Raw genomic sequence first — 5,771 nt, 5'->3', positions numbered from 1 at the left:
CTTAGGTTTTTCATCCCTGCTCTGGTCTCCACTTCATCTTTACCAGGGAGTCCTAGAATTCTGGTAACAAGATGGTATTTAGCTTTATTTGATTCAGTTCTTTGTGTGTATAGTTTTCCTGCAGAATCCTGGAGGGGAGAAGGGTCTTTGGCTCCCTGGCTCTAGCTGGTAACATTTGGAGCAGGGGAAATGCCTTGAAAATTATTGAAGTGACTTTCCCTTTTTATTCAAGCACAGGATATTTGCTCCAGTGTAATCACTCTCAAAGTATATTCCTGGAGCAGCGAGATCGGCAATGCCAGGGAACTTGTTAGGAATGCAGATTCTCAGGTCCACTGACTCAGAAACTTTGTACGTTAGCAAGTCTTCCGGGCGACTCTGATGCATGCTAATGCTCCACAAAATACAGGAAAAAACCTGAATAATCAGATTTTAATATTTTTAAAAATACTAATAGAATTTTGTCGAAAGATGACAACCTTGTCAAGCTGGGTGTTTTCTCTAGAATGGATGGTCTGTATTCTATCACTTCTCCAATTTGCATGAAAAGGTTTAGGCACTAAGCGATAACATTTTACACGGTAGAAGTCCAGCTGATAAGAGATGAGAACAGCTCCTCTTATAGGGGAAAGGAAACAGGAAGGCAGAGGAATCAAGCCATCAGATATGTGTCCTAAATTTTGTGTCTCCAAGTTCAGGAAACAAGAGGTATATTAGATAGTTAAGTTCCGGTCACTTCTTGAGCTAGGATCTGGGGAACACCCTCTGAGAAAAGCCTTTAAACCTGGATGTCACCCTATGTGGTCCTCATCTCAAGGATGGAAACACTTTCCGTTTCTATCTGGTTTGGCTGCTCCCCGGTACTTTCTAGCATTTGATTCTTCGTAGTTTATCCAAAGTTTATCTGTAGGATATTTAGTATGTTACAAGCCTCTGTCCTTTTGGAACCAGACTCAAGTTCTGACGTTGTATTCTCTTTCTTGGTTTGTATGTAGAATGAACAAGAGTTTAGGATTATAGGAAAGTCTGGTTGGGAATTGGCAAAGGAATTCACCACGAGGGTGGGAGTGAGGTCGCTCTAGAGCCAGGTGTAGAGCAAACTCGCCCAGCTGCCTCTGGCACGTGCTGCTAGTCATCTGCTTACTAGCATTTACCCCTCCTGTTCACTAACAAAACTACAATTTTGCTTATAACTGCAACGTACCCGTGTGAAATACTGAATTGCACAGTGTTTCTTGCAGCTGGGGGTAACCATATGACCACGAGGTAGTAGCAGAAGCTCTGTGGACATTTCTGGGTAGCCTTTGCTTCTGTAATAGATGTGGCATTCTGTCCTCCTTCTTGTGTCTGTGTTCTTTCCACCCGCAATTCAGACATGAGGCTGAAGGTGAAGCAGCCGTCTTACCACTTTGAGGACAAAAGTTACTTGCAAGTAATGGTGGAGAAAAAAATCAAGTTCTTTGGGTAGTTACATGGGCTCTGGACTTACCAGCCGTAAACGCCTTGTATCACAATTGAACCCTTTGTTAAGCTGCTTTGGTGAAGTTCTCTTCCATGCAACCAGACATAGCCTCCAGCTTACATTCCAGGGCTGAATGAGCGTCACTGCCGGACCAGCCACAGAGATTTTAGACCATCAGGAGCTGTGGTGAAGTCAGCCAGGAGACCCTCAAAGGGCACTGCCTGGAGTGAGAAATTCATTCACTTGGTGACTTTACACCAGCTTGTGGACTTTCTTGTTGGGGACCAGCAGGGCTGCAGAGGCTTGACAGACATGGGATGTCACCCAACAAGTAGAGGAGACAGGGACTGAGGCTTGGAGACCCCATCTTTCTCCGCAGATCACGATGTCACAGAAGAAACCCATCCCCCACTGAAGGAAAGAAATACGATGGTTGCAAGGAGTCTCTAAGTCACCTAAATGGGGACTGAACACGGCTCTTTAGCAGATCCGATTGGACTGGTTTTTAAACAAGAGTAAACATTTAGTTATATATTTTCCCTAGAAGTAATGGATGGGATCTAGGAAAGAGTATAAAATTATAGACAAATTAAACAGGTACATTTTCTATTTGTGTCCTAAATGTAGTATATGTTTAGTTTTGCCTCGTAGGCTGTTTCCAGTGAATTCCAAATTGTTCCACAAGAAGCAACTGACTTATATTCTCAGAGGACTCGTTTCCACAAGCTTGCTCAAAGCATTTTTTTCTGCAAATGCAACTATTGTCTCAAGAGGAATTAAAAATAGAGTTAAAATTTCCGTATCTCATTATCCTTTCTCACAAATCCTATATCAGAGACATAATGCCTAAGAAAATGTACGCACTACATAGCATAGCCATTGTGTATATGAAGCAAAAAGTACAGAAAATGCAAGGAGATATGGACTAACAGGTCCTAATAATATGACTTTAATATAAACTTGTCAGAAAAGACAAATCAAGTAGACAAAAAATAAGTAAGGAGATAGAAGAATAAACATAATGAAGAAAGTAGCTCTCTTGGATTTATAGAAAATACACTCTTTTTGCGTAATATCAGAGAATACATCCTTTTTCAAATGCACATGGAACATTCACAAATATTGATCATATATTAATATACGTTAGCAAACATCAGTGAGTTCCATGAAGTAGAAATAATAAAAACAACACTTTCTGATCATGATGAGATAAAACCAGAAATTACATTTGGAAAAAAGTCCTTCCATCGAGAAATGAAAACACCTTGTATTAAACAACTCTTGTTGAAAAGAAAAATACAAACTGAGGCTTTAGAATTTCTTACAGATCATACTAATAAAAATACTAAATGTCAGAAGCTATAGGCTTCATTTAAAGAAGTGATCAGAGGGGCTTCCCTGGTGGCGCAGTGGTTGAGAGTCCGCCTGCCGATGCAGGGGACGCGGGTTCATGCCCCGGTCTGGGAAGATCCCACATGCCGCGGAGTGGCTGGGCCCGTGAGCCATGGCCGCTGAGCCTGCGCGTCTGGAGGCTGTGCTCCACAACGGGAGAGGCCACAGCAGTGAGAGGCCCACGTACAGAAAAAAAAAAAAAAAAAAAAAAAAAAGAAGTGATCAGAGTAAAAAGCATTGCACCAAAAACTTCTTCAACTAAAAAAAAGAAGAAAATGAATTAAATTCTCACTTCCAAAAAAGCTAGAAAAAGTACAATAAGGTAAACCAAAAGAAAGTACAAGTATGAAAGACAAAAATTAATGTAGTGGAGAAAAAAATACACCTAATTAATAAATCAAAATCCTGGTTTATTGAAAAAATTTAAAATTAACAAACTACTCATTAACTTGTTCAGGAGAAAAAGAGAAAAGGGCACAAATAAAACTTCCAAAATGACAAGAGGAACAACCATTGAAATTGAAGACAATTTTAAAATTTAGAACCTTTTTGCAAATAAATTTGAAAACCTAGAAGAAATGGATAATTTCCTAGGGAAATGCAGATTACCAAACTTATCTCCATTAGAGACAAATTTATTTTTAAAAATATTTTTAAAAGGTTTTTTGATGTGGACCATTTTAAAAGTCTTTACTAAATTTGTTACAATATTGCTTCTGTTTTATGTTTTGGTTTTTTGGCCCCAAGGCATGTGGGATCTTAGCTCCCCAACCAGGGATCCAACCTGCACCCTTTGCATTGGAACGTGAAATCTCAACCACTGGACTGCAAGGGAAGTCCCTAGAGAGAGAAAATAGACCAGTGTGCATGGAAGAATTAGAGAAAGCTATTAAGGAACCACACCACAAAGTAAGCACCAGGGACAGACTGTTATGCATGGAAATTCTTCCAAACCTTCTAAGTCCAGATAGTTTCAGTGCTCTTTAAATTGTTGCAGAGCATCGAAAACGATGAGAAATTTCCGAATTGCTTTTTGAAAACAAATATAACATTGATACCTAAGTCTGATAATGATGGTACAAAAAGATAAAACTATAGAGCCATATCTCTTGTGAATATCAACACAAAAATACTAAATAAAATATTAGCAAACAGGTGCCAACACATCAAGCATGTGATACATCCTGACCAAGAGGGATAGAAAACAGAAATGAAAAATTGGTTCAATATTGGGAAATCTGTTCATATCATTCACCATGATAATTCTCATGGATGATTTTTTAAAAGCCTTTAATGAAATTCAACAGCCATTCATGATAAAAACCATCAAGAAAATAGTGATTGGGGGATACTTGTTTAACATGATTACACACACACACATGCGTGTGCACACACACACACACAAATACATGTACTACTGTAGCTCAGCAGCTATCTCACTTACCTAATTGGGAAACACGGAGGGCGTATCCAAGGAAGAAAGCAAGTATACCCACCCACTACTAATCAACATTATAATGGAGGTTTTAGCAAATGCAATTTGACAAAAGCAATCAATTAGGGGCATAAGAATAAGTAAAGGAGAAGTGATACACTGTGGGACATCCGTAAGATGGAATAGTAGTCAGCAATAAAGGAGAACAAGCTCTTGGTACACACAGCGTCAATGATTCTCAAGATCATTACGCTAAGTGAATGAAGCCAGTCTCAAAAGGGACTTTGTTTTACTTATCTCTAGATTCTCAGTGTCTCGTATAAAACCTACCACCAAGTACAAACAACCAATGAATGTTAATAAATAGATGAATAGGTATGAACTCCCAAAAGTCTTGAGAGAAGAGAACATGCTTCATTCTTCTATTGTATTAGTCACAATGCACAGTTTCATTAATCTGTCTGCCTTCTGCCCTGGGAGGCAAATAGGCAAAACTGCTCTCAGGATATGTCACACGGGTTTCTCATTTCCTAACTGCTAGTCAAGAGCAAAACCTTTTTCTTTGTCTCATCTACAGCATTAACTCGGAGGCAAGGGTAAGAATAATTGAATGCATTTACACAGAAAATAACCACTGACATTAGAATTTTCTTCGTATTAAGCCTGTATTTACTTTTTCTTGGGAGGTGTATGTGGTTCTTTGGTTAAATATTTGTTAATAGAAGGTTGTAATACAATAGCACATTAAATTCATATCTCAGAATTTTGACTACAACGCCAATGATGAAAACAGTAGAGACAGAGATCACCCACCTTCTGCAGAGTGAATCCAAATCTCTCTACTCAGAGCGACTACCTCTAAAGGAGTCATGTGCTTCTTTGCACGGTGCTTCTCATATGCGTGAGCCTTTGCTAATTTTTATTAAGTGTACAGTCTAAACTCCTTGTGTTTGGGGGAAATCATGGAGAGACATATGCCCTAGTTTGAGCAAAATGGGTTAGGACATGGAGAAGACGATTTTAAGGTGACAGAGCAAGGAGAGTTGGCATAGGTCACATATGACCACCAGAACACGTTGGTAGAACATGGAAAAGTGCTTTGGGGAAGCCTAGAAATTATTAGGTGAAGAGTACTCAGTAGAAGAGTAGAAAAGGGATAGGGACTTAGCTATTTTTATCCATATATTAAAAAGAATTGTTGCATCAGGAAAGCCACAAAGGTCTCAGAAACGTAGGTCACGTGTAATTTCTATCAACACATAATGAATGAGACCAAGGGCAATGTAGTCTCTGACTGTCAGAGGCGTTGAGAATGTGGCTCAAACCTTCCAGGGAAAAGGAGAAAGGGAGAAGTCTAGAGGGTAGACCAAGCCTACTTCCAAAAGCATCTTGAACTTTTACAAAAGACTATAATTCATTCCTGTGCTGTTAGAAGAAATAGTGGTAGTATTTTCCAAAAAAAGATTCCATTTTGTACAAATA

The sequence above is a fragment of the Lagenorhynchus albirostris genome, chromosome 8, assembly GCF_949774975.1.
Source record: "Lagenorhynchus albirostris chromosome 8, mLagAlb1.1, whole genome shotgun sequence".
NCBI lineage: Eukaryota > Metazoa > Chordata > Mammalia > Artiodactyla > Delphinidae > Lagenorhynchus > Lagenorhynchus albirostris.
Note: the sequence above shows the minus strand (reverse complement) of the source record.